This window comes from Phacochoerus africanus, chromosome 1 (genome assembly GCF_016906955.1).
Source record: "Phacochoerus africanus isolate WHEZ1 chromosome 1, ROS_Pafr_v1, whole genome shotgun sequence".
NCBI lineage: Eukaryota > Metazoa > Chordata > Mammalia > Artiodactyla > Suidae > Phacochoerus > Phacochoerus africanus.
In genome coordinates this window covers 158,124,506-158,151,679 of record NC_062544.1, presented here as the reverse complement: position 1 = coordinate 158,151,679, position 27,174 = coordinate 158,124,506, and the positions used below count along the sequence as shown (strand labels likewise).

The following is a 27,174-nucleotide window of genomic DNA, read 5'->3' as shown; positions in this document are numbered from 1 at the left end:
CAGGGGCTTTGCACATGTGTTCTCTGTTGGAATGTTCTTCCCCACTTCTTTATCTGCTTAATTTCAACTTATCCATCCAGTCTCTAATTAAGTGGAATTCCCTCAGAGAAACCTTCCCCAGCCAACTGTTAGGCCTAAACTAGTCTTTCTCTCCCTTTACGTGCTCTAGGAGTCCTGAAAGTTCCCTATACAACACTTACCACAATTGTGTTGGTTGGAATGTGACTAATGCAAATGTAATTGTACTAAATGAAACATAATTAAATAAATGAGCGTTTTTTGAAAAAAGCTACAACCACCACCTGGGCACTTTGGGCTCCTCATGCTGATAAGGCTAGTAGAAAAAATAAATAAATATACTAGCAATGATTACTAATTCTCATTAGGAGTTGTTGTACAACACAGTGTAGGGAGGGAGCAGTCTGTCTGACACTCAGGAGGTTTTCTATGTTTGGTACTAATAAAGGGAACAGAGAGTTGCAGCAACCATGGTCCAAAAAGGGCGAGGCAACTAAGGGCACAAGTCCCTCAGGGATGAAAGTTAAGAGGTCATAGGCAACCTAGAGAAGGTGAACTGCTGGGAAGCCTAGAATGGGAGGTGAAAGAGAAAAATAATGAATATTAAACCCTGCCTTAAGAGCAGGTGCAAAAGCAGGTAGTACCAGCTTGCACCACCAATCCTTTTAAAATTTCTGTTGAGACTGCAGTGACTGGGTGAAGGATTAGAACCAATGCAGGGTCCAAACATCTGAGAAGAGAAAGAGGTACATTTGTGATAATTTGCTACAAAGCAAAAACCTAAAATAGCTAGAATCAAAGGAGAGGCTGGCAGCAAGATGCAGATTCTATCAGAAATCTCTTATACTTATCTTCATGTTATCCAACTCTCCTTTGATTCTGGCTATATCAGTTTCCTAATGCTGTATAACAAACCGCCACAAATTTAGTGGCTTAAAACTATACAAACTTGTTATCTTAAAGTTCTGAAGATAAGTCCAAAACAGGTTTTACAGAGCTAAACCAAAGCCTGCATTCCCTCAGGAGGTTCTAGGGGAAAATTCACTCCTTGTCCATTACAGCTTCTGGAAGCTGCCCGCATTCCTTGGCTTTTAGCCAGATCATCATGATTTGTGCTTCCATTGTCACATCTCTTTCTAAAACTGACATTCCCACCTCCCTCTTATAAGTCTCCTTGTGATTATAATGGGCTCACCAAGATAATCCAGAAAAATCAATCCATTTCGAGTTCCTTCTTCCAGGCAAGGTAACAGATTCACAAGTTTAGAAGGTTAGGATGTAGATACCTTGGGAGACTGTTATTCTGCCTACCACACTAGTCATAAGCCAAGGCTAATATTTTCAAGCAACTTTTGGCTTACTTCCCCCACAATAATAACTATAATTCATTTGCCTTCTGTCCTAGAAGCTCTTTAAAGACATGAAGTGAGACACCAGTGGGAACTCATTAGGCAGACTCTTGTGTGCAGTCCTATGGTGGGGGGGTGGGTAGGAAGAAAGAATTTACCCCTGACTGAGGCACCCATCAACTGAAGGAGAACAAGAACAGATGATACAGTTTACTCCTGTCCACCGCTGAATAGGCAATTTGAGAAACATCCAGATCCTCAGAAGTTCCCACTGGGATTGAACCTTAATTGCCATAGCACTGAGTAACTCAAAAACACACTCTGGTATTGCCTTTTCTTCTTTTATTTCATTCACTCTGGTCCCTTGCTCTTGTTCCCTAGGATCATCTGCCATTACCTAAACACGACTCCCTGCTTTTAGACTGTACTTTGGGGGAAAGCAAAGTGAGGAGACCTAGTTAACACAATCAGGTAGAGTTTGACAAAGAAATGGGAAACACAATTTAATAAAGTGAAACCTAGACACAAAGGGTGGTGTCTAATAACAACTTTGTCAAATTGTTACAGAATACAAGTCCGTGTACCCAACACACAGTGAGGCCAAACAATACCAAAATGTCAGAGTTTGGAGCAGAGAAAGGTTTACTGGAGGGTAAGGGGACAGGTGGCTCATGCCTTAAAAACTTAACTCCTCAAAGGCTTTCAGCAAAGCCCTATTATAGCATGGTTAGTTGTTGTAAACTTGGTTAGAGCCTTCGTTCTTGCAGCTATCCACATAGATAACTTTGGGAGACTCACTGGTCAGGTCACAATATTCTTGTAAACCTCCATCAAAACAAATGTTACGGGTTCCCACTGCAGCTCAATGGGATTGGTAGTGTCTCTGCAGCACCAGGACACAGGGTTCATTCCTGGCCCAGCACAGTGGGTTAAAGGATATGGCATTGCTACAGCTTTGGCATAGGATGCAATTGTGGCTCAGGTCTGATCCCTGGCCCAGGAACTCCATGAGCTGCAGGGTAGCCAAAAAAGAAAAAGAAAAAAATAAATTGAAAATTTCGAAAAAAAAAATTTTTTTAATGTTATTCTCTGGGAATTCCCATCATGGCACCATGGTTAGTGAATCCAACTAGGAACCACAAGGTTGCAGGTTCGACCCCTGGCCTTGCTCGGTGGGTTAAGCATCCGGCGTTGCCGTGAGCTGTGGTGTAGGTTGCAGACACGGCTCGGATCCCACATAGCTGTGGCTCTGGCGTAGGCCGGTGGCTACAGCTCTGATTAGACCCCTAGCCTGGGAACCTCCACATGCCACAGGTGCAGCCCTAGAAAAGACAAAAAAAAAAAAAAAAAGTTATTCTCTGTTCTACAATTTTTTATCCAAAGGTGTAAATTCTGCCTCCATGTCTCCTTGTGGCTTTTAATACTTAACAAATCCCATAAGCAAAGTGACATCATTACCCCTCATCTTACTTGTTCATGGTTCTAAGAATTGACTTTCACTCTCCAAGATCTAGGCCCTGGCTAAAAGGGGGGGCCTAGGTCTCTGCCCAGCTGTCGTCACTGAGAGAGCAAGTTGGCTCTCATGCTTCTCAGGTCGCACCAATGGCAGCCAGTCCTATGGACAGCAACCCAGGGAGGCTGCTGCCACCATTAGGTAACAGAGGTGGAATCTGGGCCCAGCCAGGAGATAGCTGCAGAGAAGGCTCCCAAGCTCTACAAGACACAGCCCTCGGCCTGTCCCAGGGCCTCCCAGATCATTCACCAGCTCAAGGCCAGAGGACTTAAACGGTCAGTCTGCTTTTCACCACACTCCCTGCCACTAGGAGACGCAAAGCAGGACCTTTGACAGCCCTTCGCTAATGGTCGGCTATGCGCAGAAAATCTCTTAACTTCACTGTTTTATCAACTATAAATGAATGGTCTGACTTCCATGATTCTCTACAGTTCCATTCAGCTCTAAACTTTTATGACACAACAAACATTATTACGGACTAATGAAAGGGGCAGCAAAAAGGCAGAGTTGTGAGATTATAACCAAAAAGGCCAGCTAAGGAAACTGCTGAAATAAGCCAGTCAGAAGGCATCTTTAGGTAGGTTTACTCCTAGGTATTTTATTCTTTTGGATGCAATGGTAAGCGGGATTGCTTCCCTAACTTCTCTTTCTGATCTTTCATTGTTAGTATATAGAAAGGCCATCGATTTCTGTGTATTAATTTTGTATCCTGCGACTTTGCCAAATTCATGAATGAGCTCTAACATTTTTCTGGTCGAGTCTTTAGGATTCTCTAGGTATAGTATCATGTCATCTGCAAATAGTAATAATTTTACTTCTTCCTTTCCAATTTGGATTCCTTTTATTTCTTTTACTTCTCTGATTGCTGTGGCTAGGACTTCCAAAACTATGTTGAAGAGTCGTGGCGAGAGCAGACATCCTTGTCTTGTTCCTGATCTCAGCGGGAATTCTTTCAGCTTTTCACCATTGAGAATGATGTTCGCTGTGGGTTTGTCATACATGGCCTTTATTATGTTGAGGTAGGTTCCCTCTATGCCCACTTTCTGAAGGGTTTTTAAATCAGAAATGGGTGTTACATTTTGTCAAAGGCTTTTTCTGTGTCTATTGAGGGGATCATATGGTTTTTAGTCTTCAGTTTGTTAATGTGGTGTATCACATTGATTGATTTGTGGATATTGAAGAAACCCTGCATCCCTAGGATAAGTCCCACTTGATCATGATGTACAATCCTTTTAATGTATTGTTGGATTCGGTTGACTAGTATTTTGTTAAGGATTTTTTCATCTATGTTCATCAGTGAAATTGGCCTGTAGTTTTCTTTTTTTGTGGCATTTTTGTCTGGTTTTGATATCAGGGTGATGGTGGTCTCATAGAATGAGTTTGGGAGTATCCCTTCATCTGCAATTTTTTGGAATAGTTTCAGAAGGATAGGTATTAGCTCTTCTCTAAATGTTTAATAGAATTCGGCTGTGAAGCCAGAAGGTTATATAGTACGGATGCAAAAGGCAATGGAGAAACTGGAACCCTCATTCACTGCTGGTGGGAATGTAAAATTGTACAGCCACTTTGGAAAAGTCTGGCAATTCCTCAAAAGGTTAAACATAGTTACCATACAACCCGGACTTCAAAAGAAATTAAAACGTATATTCACGTAAAAATGTATAAAATGAAGTTACACCATATACTAAAAGAACTCAAAATGGATCAAAGACCTCAATAGACAAGTTAAAACTATAAAATTCCTAGAATAAAATGGGGCAAAACTTCACATTAGATTTGGCAATAATTCACTGGATCTTACACCAAAAGCACAGGCAACAAATGAAAAAACAAACTGGACATCATCAAAATTAAACTCTTTTGTGCATCAAAGGACACTATCATAGAATGGGAGATAAGATTTGCAAGTCACATATTTGATAAAGAACTGATATCTAGAATACATAAAGAACTCTTACAATTCAACAAAAACAGACTAACCCAATTAAAAAATGGGCAAATAATTTGAATAGATATTTCTCCAGGGAAGACATACAAATGGCCAACAAACATAAGAAAAAATGCTTAACATCACTAATCATTAAGAAAATGCAAATCAAAACCATGAGACAACACCTCACACTCATTAGGATGGTTAATCCTTTAAAAAAAAAAAAACAGAAAATAACAAGTATTAGTGAAGACCTAGAGAAATTAGAAACCTTGAGCATTACTGGCAGAATTGTGAAATGGTGCATCATCTTCGGAAAACACTTAAGGGTTCCCCAAAAAATTAAAAATATAATCAAGCAATTCTACTTCTGTGTATACACACAAAAGAAATGAAAGCAGTGTCTTGGATACCCTGCACATCCATATTCATTGCAGCATTATTCCCAAAAACCAAAAAGTGGAAGCAACGTGTGTCCATCTACAGATTAATGGGTAAGTAAAATGTGATATACACAATCAATGGAATATTACCAGCCTAAAAAGGACGTGCTACAGGAGTTGTGGCACAACAGGATCAGTGGCGTCTTGGGAGCGCTGGGACACACGTTCAATCTCCTGGCACAGTGGGTAAAGGATCTGGCATTGCCACAGCTGCAGTTCTGGCTGCAGCTGCAGCTCGGATCTGATCTGCAGCTCCAATGGAACCCCATGTGCCACACGGCAGCCAAAAAAAAAAGGACATACTACAATGTCATTATGCTAAGTGAAATACGCCAATCACAAAAGGACAAATATTGTATGGTTCTACTCATAAATAAAGTTCCTATAGAGAAATATACAGAAACTCAAAGTAAAATGGTGGTTTCTAGGGGCTGGGAGATGGGAGAATGAAAAATTAGTGTTTAATGGACACAAAATTTTAGTTGAAGAAGTTCAAAAATTTCTGGAAATAGCTGGTAGTTATGATTGCACAATGTGAATATATTTAAAGCCACAGAACTATATACTTAAAAATGGTCAAAATGACAAATATTATGTTATACATACTTCACCACAATAAAAAAAAATTTATACATAAACGTTCATAACAGTATTGTTCAAAATAGTAAAAAGGGAGAAACAACCCAAATGTCCATCAACTGATGAACGAATAAATTTGGTATATTCATACAATGGAATATTATAAATATCCATTATATGAATAAGGCAGTAATAACAATAAAGCACTAATGAATAACACATGCAACAATGATGTACTAATATATGCTACAACATGGGTAAAACTTAAAAACATTATGCCAAGTAAAAAGAGCCAGCAACAGGAGTTCCTGTCGTGGCACAGTGGTTAACGAATCCGACTAGGAACCATGAGGTTGCGGGTTCGATCCTTGGTCTTGCTCAGTGGGTTAAGGATCTGGTGTTGCCGTGAGCTGTGGTGTAGGTTGCAGACGCAGCTCGGACCCCGTGTTGCTGTGGCTCTGGCGTAGGCTGGCATCTACAGCTCCGATTAGACCCCTAGCCTGGGAACCTCCATATGCCACAAGTGCGGCCCTAGAAAAGGCAAAAAGACAAAAAAAAAAAAAAAAGAGCCAGCCCCAAAGGATCACATACTATATGACTCCCAATTATGTGAAATGTCCAGAATGAACAAATCTAGAGAGACAGGAAGTCGATTAATGGCTGTCTGGGAGGATGGGGGTAGGGGAGATCAGACGGTAACAACTAACAGGAGTGGGGTTTCTTCTGGAGGTGGTGTTCTATGCGGTAATAGCTGCAAAACTGTGAAATTAGTACTTTCATCTCAAGGTATTTTAAAATTTTCTCTTTGATTTCATTGTTGACCCACTGGATTTTTTAATAGCCCATTGTTTAGTCTCCATGTAATCATTTTTTTCTCCTTTCTCCTTCTGTGGTTGATTTCAGAACGAATATTTTAATGAGTGAACTGTATGTGAATTATAAAAAAATTAGTACAGTACAAGCTATATAACCATTCTTTCCTGCTCTATCCTTCTACCTAATTTAAAAATTCCACCAACAACTGTATAGAAATATAAATTCAATGATAATTATATCTGAATTTTATAATAAGGAAATTATACCCATTCCAGTAGCAAATATCCTAAAAGTCACCAATTACATGTCACCGGCAAAGCAATTTCCAACTGCTGATACACTACAAGTTGAAACCCAAGGCAAAGGAAAAGATAAACTTTAGAAGCTCTATTCACCAATTATCTCTCAGCTTTTTTTTCTCTTCCTCTCCTTCATCTGTAAACACTTCTTTCCTTACCTACCTGTATTTTTACCTTACCCTTTATTCCAAACTACTACTTTTACTTATAGACTGCTATTGATCATGAGAAGACAACAATCATTTACTTTCTCCCATTATAATACATGTCAAGATAGAAGGAAAAAAAAAAAAAAGACTGGTCATGCAACCTATGGGACAACCAAACTAACTTGCCAAAGTTCCCTAAGCAAAAAGAATATAATGAAAAGAAATGCAGGAAAGCTCCCACTTTCCCTTATGTTAATAGCTCTCTTGATTATCTACAAAAATGAACTGGAATTTCTCCTTTTCTCCATAGCGGTAAGTTATAACCAACTTCTACTACCAAAATCAAAAGTTCCAAGAAGTTAGTACAATTTGACATATTAAACTATGTTTCCATTTAAAATATACCTTCATTTCCTTTCAGTGTTAAATACGAATTTAATCTCAACCCATTTTAAAGGGATGGTGCCTTTCAAAGGAGCACCTGCATTATAAATGCTTCCGGAATAAGATTCAGTGAAAGGATGTGGTTAAGAAGCATCAACAGATGAACTATCATTGTACTGCTATGATTCTGTATATTTTCAGATCAGAAAATTCCTACTAAAAACACTCCAAAATAAAGTCATAGTTTTATCTCCATATATAGGCTTTTAGTACAACTCTAACTTATTGTAACATTTAAAAAGAACGTATCTCTAAAGAAAAAATGCTACAGCAATGCTAGAAGCCTTTTGTCTTTCTACAACTCCTTAAAAAGCCTCCTTGATGCTTTACTATATTTTCACTGTACTTCACTCCAAAATATTTATTGCATACTTGTTGTACAGACCAAATACACTAAGTGCTTTTAATATAGTATGTTGATTATTAACACAATGACCTTATGAAGCAGATATTAATATGAATATTTTATAACCTTACAGGAAGGTAATATTTCAGAAACTTTAAATGCCTATCATCACAAAGAATAGCCACACTACCAGCAGTCAAACTCAACCTCCCTCTTTTCTGAAACTCTGGTTTTCTTATCCCTGTATTAAATTGGCTCTCCTTCTCCCTCTCTACCTACTCCTGATTTCCTTACATAGCTTCTCCTTTTAATCCCCTCGCTCTTCTCAAAAATACACCCTCTTTCTCAATAGATTATCCATTTTTATGGCTTCATCTTATCATCTTGGCCAGTTGATTCTCAAATCTATAATCCCAATTGTGTTCTCTAATCCAAGCTACTGTTTCTCAATATTTCTACTCGAAAGTCTTGCTATCACTTCAAACTCAACATGCATCAATTCCAATTCATCATTATCTCTGAAACTCGACCTCTTATATCCTCTTTACTCATCTATTAATTACAAGCCACAATCATCCCCTTTACTAAGACTCCTTCCTTCAGTCACACAGCAATTTGGGTTGGTTTTTCCTTTGTCTTTTGTCCATCATTTTCTGTTCCATTGACACTGCCACCACTAAAACCCAGGCCCTCAGTAATTCACCTAAACTGCCATAATAAGTCTTAGCTGTAATTCACTCCAGTCTCTCCATGCTAATCTGTTCTGAATATTAGTCATTCATTCATACAACATATTTACTGAATGACTAGAATATGCTAAGCAGTGGCTGGGTGCTGCATGGATATAACAGTGAGAAACATCTCTTCCTAGTAGAGGATACAGGTAAAGCAAATAAATTTTTTCAAATAAAATAATTACAGATTGTGATAAATGCTGTGATATAAACATAGTGCTATCATAAAGGACAAAGAATAGGAGGCCAATTTTTGTTAGGGATTTTAATTAGAGATATGTATTTTAAGCTGATGCCTGAAAATGAAAAGGAGGCAGTGGTGTAAATATTTAAAGCAGAGTGCTCCAAGAAAAGGAACTGCAAAACATTAGGTTTTAGCAGGAAAAAATATTTGGCATGTTTGGGAAATGACCTAGTCTAATGTGACTTGAGAATAAAAAGGGGGAGTATTACAAAATAAGGTTGGAATAGACATAGGCTAATTTTATTCTATGGGTAATAAGTCGTTTTAAGAGTTTTAAGTGGGGAGTTCTAATCTAATATACATTGTGACAGACTGCTAGTGCTCATTAACATCTGTGTTCTCACTTTCATTAGCACACTTCTATACTACATTTCCCAGCCACCTCTGTAGTTAGATGGGATCATGTAACTCAGTTCTGACCTCAGTGGAATGTGGGTGAAAGTGATATATCACTTCTAGAGTGGGCCATAAAATCTTCTTCCATATATTTGTTTCTCTCAAGGCAACCTCAAAAGTCATATTGTGATGACAGTGATAACTTAAAAAAATAGAGAAGTCTGTGTCCCTGAATTATTACATGGAGCAGAGGTATTCCCACTCCAACGCCATCACATATACAATACACTGATAAGAGAAAGTAAATAAACTTCCATTGTGTTAGGCCTCTGAGATTTGTTGCTTATTAGAACTGTTAGCATATCATGACTAATACAGAAATCTTAAAAACCTTTCTTTGCTGTGTGAAGCATTAGATAAAAGGAAAGAATAGAAATTCAAAGACCAGTTAAGACTCAACAACAATAACAAAAAAAAATTAAAAATACAGGACTTAAATATACATTTCTCCTAAGATATACAAATAACTAAGAGGCATATGAAAGGATGCTCAGTATCACTCATCATTAGGAAAATCAAAATCAAAATCACAATTAGATACCACCTCACATCCATTAGGTTAGCCACTATCAAGAAAGGAGCAAAAGAAGGAAGGGAGGCGGGGAGGGAGGGAGATAAGGAAGAAGGAATGATAGTTCCTTAAAATAAAGTATGGCAGTTCCTCAAAAAATCATTACCATATGGTTCAGCAATTTCTGAAAGCAGAGACTTGAATGGATATTGGTATATCCACATTCATAGCAGCATTACTCATAACAGCCAAGAGTGGAAGCAACCCTAAGTGTCCATCAACAGATGAATGGGTAAAAAAAATGTAGTATATATATTCAATGGAATATTACCAGCCTTATAAAGGAAGGAAATTTTGCACATACAACAACAGGGATGAGCCCTGAAGACATTAAGTGAAATAAAGCAGTCATAAAAAGACAAACAACAATGATTCCACTTACATAAGGTAACTAGAGCATACAAATTCACAGAATCAGAAAGTAAGATGGTAGCTGCCAGGGGCTAGGGGAATGGGAGAATGGGGAGTTCTTTAATGAGTTCAAAGTTTCAGTTTTGCAAGATAAGTAGTTCTGGAGATTGCCTGCACAACAGTGTGAATATACTTAACAATATTGAACTATATACACTTAAAAATGGTTAGGATGGTAAATTTTATGTGTGCTTTACCACAAATTTTTAAAAAGACCAGTTAATATGAATGTGAATCGTTATACTGTATACCTGAAACTAATAAAATATTATATGTCAATCATATCTCAAATAAATAAATGACAAGAGTCCAAGTGAAAAGATGAAGGTATCTTGGTAGCCTGGACTTGAGTTGTATGGTGGCTATGTAGATAAAGAATAGAAGAACTCAAAATGCATTTGGAGTTAGAAGAGCAGGATGGATGAAAAATGTGGGAGGTAAAGAAAGGAATCAAGTTTGACACTTGGCTTTTAACTACTGGGTGAATGGCAATACCATGTAATGAAATCAGAAAGATTGAGTAAAGGACTAATGGAGCAGGTGGGGAAAGGATGCAGTTTAAAAGTAGGGGAATTAAGAATTTGTTTTGTTTGTTTTAAGTTCGAAATACCTATGAGATATACAAGTGGCAATATCAGGGATACAGCTTGATATAGGCGGCATATTGTATTTTCCAAAGATGGCTGAAACCTGTCTTCAATACTGCATGCTTTTATTGTGTGATTTATTTTTTTTAAGTTACTTAATGAATTTTATTACATTTATAGGTGTACAACAATCATCAAAATCAAATTTTACAGCATTTCCATCCCAAACCATCAGTGCATCCCCCACCCCCCAACCCGTCTCATTTGGAAACCATAAGTTTTTCAAAGTCTATGAGTCAGTATCTGTTCTGCAAAGAAGTTCACTGTGTCCTCTTTTTAGATTCCACGTGTAAGTGATAGCATTTGATGTTGGTTCTGTCTGACTGACTTCACTTAGTATGATAATTTCTAGGTCCATCCATGTTGCTGCAAATGCTGTTATTTCTTTCCTTTTAATGGCTGAGTAATATTCCATTGTGTATATGTACCACCTCTTCTTTATCCACTTCTCTGTCGATGGACATTTAGATTATTTCCATGTCTTGGCTATTGCATATAGTACTGCGATGAACATTGGAGTACATGTGTCTTTTTGAGTCATGGTTTTCTCTGGATAGATGCCCCAGAGTGGGATTCCTGGATCAAATGGTAGTTCTATTTTTAGTATTCTGAGGAATCTCCATACTGTTTTTCACAGCAGTTGCACCAATTTACAATCCCACCAACAGTGTAATAGGGTTCCTTTTTCTCCACACTCTCTCTAGCATTTATTGTTTGTAGACTTTTTGATGATGGCCATTCTGACTGGTGTAAGGTGGTACCTCACAGTGGTTTTGATTTGCATTTCTCTAGTAATGAATGATGCTGAACATCTCTTCATATGTTTTTTTGGCCATCAGTATGTCTTTGGAGAACTGTCTGTTTAGATCTTCTGCCCATTTTTGATGAGGTTGTTTGTTTTTTTGGTATTGAGCTATAGGAAGTGTTTATAAATTTTGGAGGTTAATCCCTTTTCATTCTCTTCAAAGACATTCCATGCTCTTGGATTGGAAGAGTCAATATTATCAAAATGACTATACTACCTAAGGCAATCTACAGATTCAATGCAATCCCTATCAAATTACGAAGGACATTTTCCACAGAACTAGGACAAAATATTTTAAAGTTTGTTTGGAAGCACAAAAGACCCAGAATAGCCAAAGACATCCTGAAAAAGAAAAATGGAGCTAGAGGAATCAAGCTCCCTGGCTTCAGACTATACTACAAAGCAACAGTCATCAAAACTGTACAGTACTGCCACAAAGACAGAAATACAGATCAGTGGAACAGGATAGAAAGCCCAGAATTAAACCCACACAGCTACAGCGAACTCATTTATGACAAAGGAGGCAAGAACATACAATGGAGAAAAGACAGCCTGTTCAATAAGTGGTGCTGGGAAAATTGGACAGCCACATGTAAAAGAATGAAATTAGAACACTTCCTAACACTGTACACAAAAATAAACTCAAGATGGATTAAAGACCTAGATATAAGACCAGATACTATAAAACTCTTAGAAAAAAAATAGGCCAAACACTCGCCAACATAAACAACAGCAATATCCTCTCAGATCCACCTCTTAGAGTAATGACAATGAAAAAATATAAACAAATGGGACTTAATTACACTTAAAGTTTCTGCACAGCAAGGGAAACCTAAACAAAACAAAAAGACAACCCACAGAATGGGAGAAAATATTTCCAAATGAAGAGACTTATGTGATTTAGATGCCAACTCCTGTTTTTTTTTTTTTTTTTTTTAAGGGACGCATCTGCAGCACAGGGGTCTAATCGGAGCTGTAGCTGCTGGCCTACGCCACAGCCACAGCAATGCCAGATCCAAGCCACATCTATGACCTACACCACAGCTCACAGCAACACCAGATCCTTAACCCACTGAGCAAGATCAGGAATCGAACCGGCATCCTCATGGATGCTAGTCAGATTTGTTCCCACTGAGCCACGATGGGAACTCCTAGATGCCACTTCTTAGTGGGCAGTCAATTTCCCTTCCCTTGAATATGGATCTGTGTTAGGTTTATTACTCTGCAGAAGTCAAGCTATTCTATTTTCAAGGTTGTCATAAAAGGTCTACAGCTTCTGCTGGACACTCTAAAGATGCCTATTCTTAGAGCCTGGCCATCACGCTGTGATGAAGCCCAAGTAGTCTATGTAAACATATGCAAGGAGAGGAACCAAGGCCCTCAACCCACAGCCAGTCAAGGAGCTCCCAGTCAACTGCTAACAACTTGCTAGCAATATGAACTGGCCAACCTAGATGACAGCACACAGAACAGAGACAAGCCACCTCCACACAAGTCCTACCCAAATGCAGATCTATGAGCAAAAGGAAAATAACTATTGCTTTAAATCACTCAGTTCTGGAGTGATTTTTACACAGTAAGAGATAATGGATATAATTATACCTGCAACTCAGAGAGGTCTCACCTAGAGTCATGAATTTGTGAATCAACCACATATCATACTATTTAAAATCATAGGATTCAATGCGATAACCATGGGATCATACAAGAGAGAAATAATTCCAGAATGAAGCTCTAAACTCCAATATAAAAAAAAACATTAGTAAATAAAAGACATCACTAATTCAACACCAAACTCTTTGCCAATTGCCTAAATTACGAGAAACAGACATCAGGTATTCTATTAGTTTCAGTGTCATAAAACTACCAGGGCCTTCTGATCTGCTCGAATCCAAACTCACTGCTCTTTCATCTGATAATCAGTTAGTATTCAGGGAATCCTTTTTCACCTTAGGGATTCCTTTTGTCCCTCTAGAATTTGATTTCATATACCGCTCACTTTCCTCTTTAAGTTTTATGCCTTCCTTTAGGTGGGTAGAGCAAATTACACCACAGCTTTCTAAGAATGAACTAAGGAAGAATAATTTTTGGAGACCTTGCATGTCTTAAAATATCTACATTCTATACTTGTACTTAATAATTTGGCTGAGTAAAGAATTCTAGCTTGGGGAATTCCTGTCGTGGCTCAATGGAAACAAACCTAACTAGCATCCATAAAAATGCAGGTTCAATCCCTGGCCTGGCTCAGTGGGTTAAGGATCTGGCATTGCTGTAAGCTGTGGTGTAGGTCAAAGATTCGGCTTGGCTCTGGCGTTGCTGTGGCTGTAGCACAGACCAGCAGCTACAGTTTCTGTTTGACCCCTGGCTTGGGAACCTCCATATGCTGTGGGTACAGCCCTGAAAAGACCAAAAAAAAAAAAAAAAAGAATTCTAGCTTGGAAATCATATTCCCTGAGAATTTGAGTGCATTGCTCACTGTCTTCTGAGGTTGCAGTTTAGAACGATCAATCTCCATAATGTGATTCATTTCCCCTCCTTTGGAAATTTATAGATCTCCTTTGTCCCATGTATTTCAGAATTTCACAATGACATACTTCAGTGTCTGTGTGTACTGGTCACTAAACTAATGTCTCAGACTTCAAACCTACTCTTCTCTATTATGCTTTGAAATGCTGAGGGGCCAGAACCCTGCAAATCACACTCCTATGCTAGCTAGCTGGCTTCCTGTCAGACTCTCCATAAAAGGGACACTAGGAAGACAATAGAAGATTCAAGGAGGAAAGAAGGAGCTATCAGTATCAACCATCAACTTTCACTCTGGCAATAGTAATGGTTCCAGTATCAGCAACTGGTTCCAGTTAGCAAATTTCTGCTTTTATGGTTTTCCTGCCATTCCCAGACCAGCATTATCTCCTAAAATATCTTTACTTCCTGAGCAGGCAGCAACTACTTAGAAGTTTGTTTCAGTTCCTCAGGACCACTCTTCAAGCTCCTAAATTCTAATAATTCCAATCTCTTCTCTTTGTTTTCCCAACCCTAGGGACTAGTAATTACTTCCTATAGTTGCTGTCTTTGTGACACCCAAGTGTTCCTTTATTGCCTTTTCAGTTCTCCAATTATCTAGTCTATTAGTTTCTGAGAACTGTTTCAACAAAGTAACACAAACTGGGTTGTAGCTTAGAATAGAAATCCATCTCACAGTTCTGGAGGCCACAAGTCAAAAATCCAAGTATTGGTCATGCTCTGTCTGAAGGTACTAGTAAGGATCTGTTTTAGGCCTCTCTCCTAGCTTCTGGTAGCCTCACGCATTCCTTGCAGATGGCCATCTTTCCTCTATGCATGCCTGTGTCCAAGCGTGTGTCTAAACCTCCCCGCTGTTTTTAAAGAACACCAGTCATACTGGCTTAGGGGGCACTCTAATGAACTTTAACTTGATTACTGCCATAAAGACCCTATTTCCAAATAAGGTGATATTCTGAGGTACTGAGGGTTAGGATTTCAGCATCTTTGGGGTGGTGAGACACAACTCAACCCATAACCTATGGCTAAATAATTCTTTATATTATAAAATTCTGTTATAAATGGTATAGTCTCCATTTTCCTAACTAGACTCTGATTCACCTATTTTCATTCATTTTCCTTGAGTACCCAGAGGGCCTCTCAATAGTGCAAATGATGTTCAATTCTGGGTGTTTTCTTGAGTACTTCACTGATACTACTTCTCTCTTGGACTGACTTTTGAAGTGTGTGTGTGTGTGTGTGTGTGTGTGTGTTTAATCAGTCTTCCATCTTTTCCTCTACTTTATGCAAAGTTTCTTCTACTTTAACTTCCATTCTGTTGTTTGTTTTCTTCTAGCTATTACCGTCTAAAGACAGATTTTTTGACCACTCCTGCAGCATGTGGAAGTTCCTGGGCCACAGACTACAGCAGTAACCTGAGCCACTGCAGTGACAACACCTGATCCTTAACACACTCCATCCTCTAATTTCCTCTAAGAGCTGTTTTTTGTTCTGATTGCTCCAAATTCTTTTTTTCTATTTGCTTTGGTCTCTTGTACTAAAAGCTTTCCTCATGAACCTAATGATCCTTGATTGTCCGCTCATATTTAAAAGTAGGGTCCTAGAGTTCCCATTGTGGCTAAGTGACTTAAGAACCTGACATAGTATCTGTGAGGATGAGGGTTCAATCCCTGGCCTTGCTGAGCGGGTTAAGGATCAGCGTAGGTTGCAAAGGCAGATCAGATACCACCTTGCTGTGGCTGTGGTGTAGGCTGGCAGCTGCAGCTCCAACTCAACCCCTAGCCTGGGAACTTAACATATGCTACAGTGCAGCCCTAAAAAGAAAAAATAAAATAAAATAAAAAATAAAAGTAGGGTCCTAAAAACTGACTGTGAGTAACTTAGTTTTTCTTCTTGGGCTACTAAGGGAAGCATCCTCTAAGTTCCTACTTGACTGTCAGCATTCTGGGATCTCCAAAGGAGAAGGGACCCCAATAAGGGTTCTAACATTGACCATATTCACTTAATCCTGTAGGACACCTAGTCTTTAATTATATCTAGCACCTGTCTCTCAGAGACATTGTATTTTAACCACTGCAGAGGATAAATTTCAGTCCTCTGCTGAGGCATTAAAGAGGGCAGTCACTTAGCTATACAGATTAACAAAGAGTAGGCTCATGCTGCTTTTTTTTTTGTAATAGCTTACTAAGCTATAACTCAAATATTATACAATTGATAACTGATCCATTTAAAGTGTATGAGTCAATGGTTTTTAGTATATTCACAGTTGTGCAACCCACCATCAGAATCAATTTTAGAACATTTTCATCACACCAAAAAGAAACTCCATATCCTTGAACAGTCATTTCCCAATTCCCTCTAATCTCTCCTACCCTCAGCCCTAGGCAACCACTAATTAACTCTCTATCTCAATAGATTTGTATTTTCTGGACATTTCATACAAATAGAATCATGCAACATGTGACCTTTTCTGACTAGCTTCTTTTACATAGTCATACTGGGTTCATTCACGTTATAACATGTATGAGTACTTCAATCCTTTTTTTTTTGCAATACGCATTTTATTTACCCATTTATCATTTAATGGACATCTGGACTGTTTCTACTTTTTGGCTATTATGATTGACTGAGCTGTCTTTTTTTTTTTTTTTTTTTTGCTTTTTAGGGCCACATATGCTCCATATGGAAGTTCCCAGGCTAGAGGTCAAATCAGAGCTGCATCTGTCTGCCTACACTACAGCCATGCAGAATACAAGCTGCATCTGCAACCTACACCACCACTCACAGCAACGCTGGATACTTAACCCACTGAGCGAGACCAGGAATTGAACCCACATCCTCGTGCATACTAGCTAGGTTCATTACCACTGAGCCACAATGGAAACTCCTGAGCTATCTTCTTAAACAGACGGTCAAGCAATTCTTCTACTTTCAGCACCACCCACTCTTACCCCCTTTTCCACAAAAATAACCTGATACTGCCAATTCCTGAGCCCAAGGACTCTTACCTATTTTTCCTTCTGCCATTTTAGGATTGATTTTTTTTTTCACGGCCTCACCTGCAGCACACACAGCAGAAGTTCCCAGGCTAGGGGTTGAACTGGAGCCACATTTGCCAGCCTATACTACAGCTACAGCAACACCAGATCCAAGCCGCATCTTCAACCTATACCACAGCTCATGGCAATGTTGGATCCTTAACCCACTGAGCGAGGACCAGGGATGAAACCTGCATCCTCAGTGATACCAGTTGGGTTCATTACCACTGAGCCACAAGGGGAACTCCCAGGATTGACTATTTTTAAGTCTACTAAAATGTTTCTATCAGTCTGTGCTTTCTAGCTTCCAAACTTTATTGCTTCTTCCATTCTATTTACTGATGTAGTTCAAATCTTTAAAAAATATCCTATATGATCATCTTGATAGACTTTGGAGGGGAGTAAAAGTAATGCATCTTTCACTGCTCCATCTTTACACAGAAGTCTTTTCTATTATTTTTAGCCTTTATTCTAACATATGCATTTTAAGACTATAAATTCTTTTAAGCATAGCTTACCTATATCCCTTAAGTTACATCATATTATTTTAATCGCTCAATTCAAAACAGTTTAATGTCATTCCTTCTTTAATCCATGGGTTACTTAGGAGTATACTGTTTAATTTCCAAAGAGTTGAAAATTTTCTAGGTATTTTTTGTAACTGAATTCTAGCTTAATTCCAACATGTCAGAGCACATATTCTAGAACTGATTATTTCCATCTTTCTTACGGCCCAGCATATGTCAACCTGGGGGAAATGTCCATAGGCACATGAAAAAAAAATCTGTATTCTGTATGTGCTGGGTGAAATATTCTAATCATATAATTAGACTCATTTGTTAATTATGTTGTTCAACTCTTTTCTTTTGACTTTTCTGTCCTGTTGTTCTACTAGTTACTCAGAGTTATGCTAAAATATTTCAAATTATGCTTATAGATTTGTCTAATTCTCATTATAGTTCTGCTAGGTTTTTTTTTAATGTACAAGATTGGTTAAAAATCAGAATAATACAAAGTTAAGGAACAGTTTGCTGGTAAAAGCATAAATTAGTATTTTTTTTCTGAATAGCAGTTTGACAAGTTAGCAAATTTAAAACATCTATATTTTTGAACCCTGTCATTTTACATGTAGACATTGATTCTAAAGCTCCTAATGTGTACCAAGCAATGCTTAGCAGTTAAATGGATTCATAAATTCTCATTTAAACCTTATAATAATCCTCTGATTAGGTATCATCCCCACATCACAGATAAGAAAAATGAGGTTTGGAGAGGCCTAAGCCTAAACTAATAAACTAACAGTGATGAAACCTATACTTCATCATTTGAATTTAAGATGACTCTAGAATCTTTGAACTTATACTGACTTAAAAGAATATTTATAAAAGCCAAGTTAGAAAGCAAGATGTAGCATGTGATCCTACTTTTTTCTTAAGTGAGCATAAGTTTGTTATAGCATAAGTTTCTATATCCATAGAAACAAATTTGGAATATACATATCAAAAAATGATAGGGAGTTCCCTGGTGGTCTAGTGGTTAGGATTCAGTGCTTTCACTATTGTGGCCCAGGTTTGATCCCTGGTCTGAGAACTAAGATCCCACATCAAGTCGCTGCACACTGCAGCCAATAAATAGATAGATAGATGCCATTTAGAAGAAAGAAAAATTATTATACAAGAAACCTGTGATGAGACTGCTCATATAATTAAGACTAAACATAACTGAGATTTTTGGCAGTTAGGACTTAAAGGAAAACACACTTTATTTCCTATAACAATGTAATTCCTGTTTCTCCCACTCTACTATGTGGCTTAGATTAATTCTCTCTCATTTTTGACTTTTATCAGGTAGGAAAATACAACCACACACACGCACACATACAAATACATACACAGACTTAGATGTGTATACGTAAATATATATTACTGCTTGGATAGCTTCTTATTCCACCAATTATGATTCACAACTACAGAGAGAGCTGATTAAAGTGGGGGGGTTGTTTTTTGGGGGGCTGCCTTCAAAACATGTGAAAGTGCCTGGGACAGGGATCAAACCCACACCACAGCAGTGACAATGCCAGATCCTTAACCACTAGGCCACCAGAAAACTCTGAAAGTGGCTCATTTAAAATATGACTTGGTGCTGGAGGGGCTGTGGAAAAAAGGGAACCCTCCTGCACTGTTGGTGGGAATGTAAACTGGTACAGCCACTATGGAGAACAGTTTGGAGATACCTTAGAAATCTATACATAGAACTTCCACATGACCCCGCAGTCCCGCTCTTGGGCATCTATCCGGACAAAACTCTACTTAAAAGAGACACGTGCACCCGCATGTTCATTGCAGCACTATTCACAATAGCCAGGACCTGGAAACAACCCAAATGTCCATCGACAGATGATTGGATTCGGAAGAGGTGGTATATATACACAATGGAATACTACTCAGCCATAAAAAAGAATGACATAATGCCATTTGCAGCAACATGGATGGAGCTAGAGAATCTCATCCTGAGTGAAATGAGCCAGAAAGACAAAGACAAATACCATAGGATATCACTTATAACTGGAATCTAATATCCAGCACAAATGAACATCTCCTCAGAAAAGAAAATCATGGACTTGGAGAAGAGACTTGTGGCTGCCTGATGGGAGGGAGAGGGAGTGGGAGGGATCGGGAGCTTGGGCTTATCAGACACAACTTAGAATAGATTGACAAGGAGATCCTGCTGAATAGCATTGAGAACTTTGTCTAAATACTCATGTTGCAACAGAGTAAAATGTAATTGTAATGTATACATGTAAGGATAACCTGACCCCCTTGCTGTACAGTGGGAAAATAAAAAAAATTATTAAAAAAAAAAGAATAATATTCAAATCCAAAAAAAAAAAATCATCGTGGATCAATAGAAAGGAATCCAACTAGGAACCATGAAGTTTTGGGTTCAATCCTTGGCCTCGCTCAGCGGGTTGAGGATCCGGCATTGCTGTGAGCTGTGGTGTAGGCCACAGACGCGGCTCGGATGTGGCATTGCTGTGGCTCTGGTGGACCCGGCAGCTGTAGCTCCAATTCAACCCCTAGCCTGAGAACGTCCAAATACCACGGGTTCAGCCCTAAAAACCAAAAAAAAAAAGACTTGGACTTGTTCTCAGTACGACAACTGCCCCTTTCCCTACGTATGTTCTGTGTTCTATACATAAATGACAAGACCAAGAATAATGCACATATACACTCATTATGTGTTGTGAGTGGGAATAAAAGAAGTAGTAGTATAGAAATTTTATTAAAGGAAATCAGAACCATTACAATAAGAACAAAGTAGGCAAACCTTTTCTATAAAGGGCCAGAGAGTAAGTATTTGTTTTTAAAGGCCACACACAATATCTGTCTCACATTACTATTATTATTATTTTTTTTTTGGAACCCTTTAAAAATAGAGGTTCCCTGGTGGTGCAGCATGTTAAGGATCCAGAATTGTCACTGTTGTGGCTCTGGTTACTGCTGTGGTACAGGTTCTGCCCCTGGCCAAGGAACTTCCACATGCTGCAGGTAAAGCCAAAAAGAAAAAGAAAAAAAAAAGAGTAAAATCGTTCTTAGCTGAAGGCAGTACAAAAAGGCTTTTTGAGGGGTTCCAATTAAAATAGTGGATTTAAAAAAGTTTTGTTTTGTTTCTTTTTTGGTCATACCCATGCCATATGGAAGTTCCTAGGCCAGGGATCAAATCTGAGTAGCAGCTGCAACCTTCACCACAGCTGCAGCAACACTGGATCCTTAACCCACTGCACTTGGCGAGGGATTGAACAGCACCACCTGAGACAGGTCTTTAACCCACTGTGCCACAGTGGGAATGCCTAATACAGTTCTTTTAAAAACAAATTAATATAGCTATAGGGAGTCACTACTTTTTATGGTAAAGGGAGAAATCACAGGAAACTACTATGGACCAGAGAACTGGTTCAATCAGGTTCAAAAACTGGTAGACAAAAACATAGCAATTCTACTTCCATATATATAGATACTCCAAAGAAATGAGGGTGTATGTTCACTAAAAGACTTGTAAATAAATGTTCATAGCTGTTTTATTCACAACAGCTAAAAAACTGGAAATATCCTTAAAAGTGCAACTTTTTAAAAAAATTATATATTCATCCAACAAAATATGCCACTAATGAAAAAGACCAATTACTGCTGCATCCAACATCACGGGTGACTCTCACAAAAACAACGTTAAGTTAGTAGCCATTCACACAAGAGTATACACTGTATGGTTTCACTTATATTACTTCAAAAACAGGCAAAAATAGCCTATGGTGATATAGGTTAAAACAGCGATTACTTTGGGGGGGGGGCAGATACACACTGGGAAAAGGCATGAGAGAACCTTCTGGAGCAATGGGAATGTTACACTTCGATCTGGGTGATGGGTGTATGTCTACAAATAGAAAAATTCAATGATATATTCATTGAAATTTTGGGCCTTTGCGATTTCAAAAAATTTACAATGCTTTCTCCAAGCAAGTTTTTAAAGAAATTAATGAGATTTTCAACTGGATCCCACAACAGGAATTAACCAAAAGGAAAATTTTCTAAGGTCATATACACAAAGATCTTTATTTCAAAGTTATTTATAATAGGAAAAAAATCTGGAAATAACACCTAATGAATGAGTGCCACACAAACTCTGGATTTCTCTGGTGTGGCAGAGAAATTATTATTTGGTGTCTTTCTGTTACTAGCAGCCAACCTTATTAACTCAAGGAAGACATCTGTCAAGGAGAAGAGCATGTTCATAGGCTCCAAGGCAAAAAAAGAGCTTGGCTATTCAAGGTCCAAAGAACAGCCTAAAAGGGAAAAGAAAATGGTAAAAGATGCAGCTAGAAGTCAGTAAAAGCCAAATCATGGAAACTTTATAGGCCTTTTTAAGAACATGCAAAATGTAAAAGAAATGTGAAAGAAAGAAAGATTAAAGTAACTGATTTTCTAGAGCAGCAAAATCCTGGTAGAGCAGGGACATGGTTGTACATGAAGTATTCTAAATGTTTCAAAAAACAAAATGTTATTTAAAAATATTGTAGTACTTAGAAGTGACCAAGCATTTCCAAAAATTTTTCCAATGCCTTGTTTAATAAGATGTTTTTATAATAGCTGGAATACTCAAAAAGTACAAAAAATTCTTTGTTATTTTTATTACTTGAATGGATTTAAATGCAACATGATTTTGAAGCATGTACTGAAAGTTCTGGAAGGCTAATTCTGAAATTAAAAAAAAAAAACTTTTTAGATGCATCCATTTTCTAAACGATTCCCCCAAGCTATATTCTCACTGCTTTATTCAATTGGTCTGTTTGAACAAAAGCAGAAATTATTCATACTAAACTTATCCAAGTCAGCACTCCTTAAGTACAAGTTCAAGAATAAACAAGACAATCTGTGTGTCAACAGTTTATCTTTGAAGATAACTTAAAAAAATAAAAATATGCCATTATAAACAACCAAAAAAAAAGAAAAATAGCTTCTAAATTTGTTTCAGATCAGAAAAGTATACTCTCCAGAGATGTTTCACCTGATAGTTTTCCATGCTAGAGGTCTTACACCATTCAACTCTTGCTACATAAATGTAAGAAAAATACCAAGGAAACCCTATACTGCTGGCATTAACAGAAACTTTAGTTAAGAGGGAAAAAATGTGAAGAACAAATACATAAAAGCTAACTCCCCAAATGGAACAAATGGTTTTCAGAATGTTTTGCTTAATAAGCAGATTGCTCAATAAGCTGGTTCTTGACTGATGAACAAAAATGACAAAATAGGAAACTGTAAAAATGTTACTGTTCTATCAAAAAAAGAACATTTAGTTAGATCAATAAACTTAGTTACATGATATGTAATACACTGTTCACTTGTACTTTCAAGGCTCCCCACAATTCAGTCTCTTTATCAAGAGACTCAAACAAACTAAATTTCAATAGTAATACTGTTGGAGATTCATTTTCAGTGGGTCATAGAACTCAACTGTGAACATGACAATATTATTTTTGTTAACTCTGTTAATATACCCAACAAGCTAGAAGACTTTACGTAGACTTTAAAAATCACTGTTTCAATGATTCAAGCAATGCAAGTCATGAAGGTTCCTCTGCCCTGACACACAAGTTTTGAAACTATGAGAATACATAAATACACAAAGTGCAAAGTAATGTGAAGCAAACAATACAAAATGACATTGCAAGTTATGAAAAGAAGTATGGTTTCATTAATAACACAGCATTTAAAAAAAAAAAAGGAATACACAGAACTGGAGTTAGGAAGTCAAGCAGGAAATCAAGGTTTGAGTCTCAGCTCTGCCACTATCACTACTGTGAATTAGTTAACTGTGCAGTTAGTCCGTATGGATTATTTTCCCTATCTAAAAAACAGAAGGTTGGATCCCAATGTTCCCACAATATTGCTCCATGGTATTATGATACATGCCCACATAAGATTAAAAATCAAAGGAATGATAAAACAGTAAAGACTGCATTCAAAGGAAAGCAACAAAGGGAACATAAAGATAAAGAAGAATGCACCAAAAGACCAAAAATGAAACTTCAACAAAATTTGACTTCATTTTTTACTTAAGGAGGAAAATTCCTTTTAAAGAATGCAGGCTAAACATAAGACATGAAAACAGAAAAATACAAATTCTAAATGAGAACAGAGATTGGTTTGGTTAGGGTGGACAGCTCCTATAGAGAAACAGTGCTATCATTAGAAAAAGTAGGTCTTCAGCAGACTGTTAGAAAGATGGGAATTCTGAATTAGGCTCTGTAAATAACGGCGAATTTTTGCTGGTTTAACAGCGAGAGTGTTGCAAGTGTTATTTTAAGAACGAGGCAGAAGGCAGGACATAATGAGTGGGGAGAAAATTCAGGCAGAAAATGCAGCTCAATGCTAGTGGGAAGGAACAGATAATCTCAAATAAATTTCAGAAAATAGCTGACAAAAACTGGCCAATGTTATGTGGACACAAGTCAAAGATAAAACCAATTTTTATGTCTGGCTAATTTAAGGCAGGATAATATCACTAAAGACAAAGTCAGCATATGGAATCAGTTTTCATGGGAAAGCTATAAATTCTATCTTTCAAATAAAGTAAGAAATATCCAGATAGAATTGTTGCCTTATTAAATAATCCTTAAGTGTCATTTTTGGCCCTGTCAGTAGTCTTCCTAAAACAGCACAGCAAAGTATTTATGGAGAACTTAAGTGCTTAGTGATTTCAAGAGTTTCCTCCAATCCTAGTTATTAACTAAATAACTAAAAAATCATTTAGTCTTCTGGTATAAGTAGAGAGCATTTGGTATTTTTCTATAAAGGAGAGCAAACTGTAAAAATTATTAAACTATAAGGGAAAAAAGTGGACTGCATTTGTATTTATTAAGTCTTCCTGACAAGTGATTTACAACAATAATCACATCTACCTTGAGCTTTGACAAGAAAGTTCTCAAAGGTTAAGAAAATAAAATAAAATAGAGGAATGAACTGACGGTCTGGGGAAGAAATGTTCTAAAATGAGATTGTGGCATTCTGTTGTGGCTCAGTGGTTAACGAATCCGACTAGGAACCATGAGGTTTTGGGTTCGATCCCTGGCCTCGCTCAGTGGGTTAAGGATCTGGAGTTGCTGTGAGCTGTGGTGTAGGTCGCAGACACGGCTCGGCTCGGATCCAGTGTTGCTGCGGCTGTGGCACAGGCCGCCAGCTACAACTCCGATTCGACCCCTAGCCTGGGAACCTCCATATACTGCAGGTGTGGCCCTGGAAAAAGAAAAAAAAAAAAAAGAGTAAAATTAGGTTGTGATGATGGTTGTACAACTATAAATATATACTAAAATTCATTGAATTAAAAAAAGAAAAAAAGGAGTTCCTCTCGGAGCTCAGTGGAAACCAATCTGACTAGCATCCATGAACATGCAGGTTCCATCCCTAGCCTCGAGCAGTGGGTTAAGGATCTGGTGTTGCCATGAGCTGTGGTGTAGGTCACAGACGCCTCTCAGATCTGGCATTGCTATGGCTGTGGTGTAGGCCGGCGGCTGTAGCTCCCACTCGACCCCTAGCCTGGGAACCTCCAAATACCACGGGTTCCGCCCTAGAAAAACAAAAAAATAAATAAATAAAAATTTAAAAAGAAAAGAAAAATCCAATGGCATGAGAAAAAATGTTTGATGTATGCTTCAAGTTTTATTTACAAAGGCCTCTAAATCTGGACTAAATATAATGCTTAGAAAAAGAAAGCAAACAATTTAAAATTTAATACATGAACAAGCACAGCTAAGAAATCTTGACCATTCTGCATAGAATGCTTACAAATCATAATTTCCAAAAAAGAAAGTCCCCACGTTTGTGATCAAGATAAAATAAAACTATTAATCAACCACTGCATACATCTCGAGTTTCTATCAAACTGTGAATGGGATGCCTATTTAAGAACTGAACATTACTGACAATTATCAAACAGATAAAACCTTCCTCTTGGATTATTTGCCCATTTACTATGCACTCATAGCTGAAGATGGAGACTTTGGGTACAGTGCTTTCCAAGTGCTTAATAAATTGTACAAATTGTCTTTCATAAATCTGCCTAAGTTAAGATTTTAAAAAGTGAATACCTCTTGCAACACTTACCAGTTTTGTCCGGATATTCAGCTTATTTGCTCACCACCCAATACAGGATTAGAAATTTCTCCTTACCTTCTTTCCTAACTCTCATGGTTTCTTACCAAATCCAACGGCCAGAATTATTTTTAGGTAACTAATTCCTTAGTTAGACATTAACTAAGCGCACATAATGTTAGGGTTCTCAGACCCGAGCAAAATCCAGCTTCCCGAGTTGCTGACGGCTAATTTAACTTTTATGGACACAGATAAGAAAGGTTACAAAACCAACTATCGAGACACATTCTTTTTACTGGATATATTAGAACACAATATAGTCAAAAGCTCATAGTTCAATCAACTCTCGTACTAATCTACCGCAAATCCACAAGATTAAAATAACCCGCATTTTTCCAGTAGGAGGGAAAGGGGGGGGCTGGAGGGGGCGTATGGCGCATCACCAGGATGTCCACCCCCAACACAGGGAAACGCTCCTTACCCCCACTCTCAAGCTGGGGGTGTGCACGCCCCTGCCCTCGTCTACCACGTCCCTACCTTTGCGGCCTCGGACTGAGCCACAACAGCCAACACGACTTTTGGTTAGGAAAAGAAACGGGGTGGGGGACACGCGCCACATTCCCAGCCTCACGGGGCCGCAGGCCGCTGCGCTCAACACGACCGGACGCCCAAAGGATGGACAGGGAGGCCGCGGGGCCGCGCCGCCCAGGGCAGTGGCCGGAGGGTCGCGCGCAGCAGCCAGGCAAATGCCTAGGCCGGGACGAGCGGCCTCCCCGCCCCCTCCGGCTCAACTCGGGGCCGGCAGACGGCGCCCCCGGGGGTTAACTTCGCCGGGGAAGAGGAAGTGCCGCGGCAAGTAACAGGCTGTGAAGACTCTGGAAGCAAGGAAAAGCTGTCCGTGCGTCTGCCTGCCGGCAGGACCGTCTCACCTCCCCTCTTGCCGAGCCTAGGCGGCCCCAGCTCACCTGAGGAGGGCACCGGGATGCCACCGCGGCCACCGCGATGGCCGTTAGGGCACGAGGCCTCCGCTCTGCCGCCGCGTAGCTCTGGGGAGAGGGGCGGGGCGCGCGGCGAGTGGGCGGGGCTGCTGTACGGACTGGCTGCGAGGCCGCGGGCGGATCCGCGCGGGCAGGAAACCCCCTCCCTGCCCCATCTGATAGGCTCAGCCGCTCCCTTCCCTCCTATCACTGACGCGAGAGCGATCTGCGCTGCGCCGAGAGTGGGCGGGCCCCTCTGTCAATCAAGCGTTGCGCTGGGTGTGGAGTGAGCTGAGA

The 27,174-nt window shown here is 38.8% G+C and overlaps 1 protein-coding gene across 1 annotated transcript in view; it reads right to left on the bottom strand.

The window, feature by feature from the left end:
• The window catches only part of NCK1 (NCK adaptor protein 1), a 72,532-nt gene extending 45,565 nt beyond the window's left edge, over positions 1 to 26,967 (bottom strand). The window contains exon 1 of the mRNA XM_047783026.1: positions 26,866 to 26,967. The gene's annotated coding sequence lies outside the window, so the exon portion shown is untranslated. The remainder of the gene's footprint in view (positions 1 to 26,865) is intronic.
• Between the last annotated feature and the right edge of the window lie 207 nt (positions 26,968 to 27,174).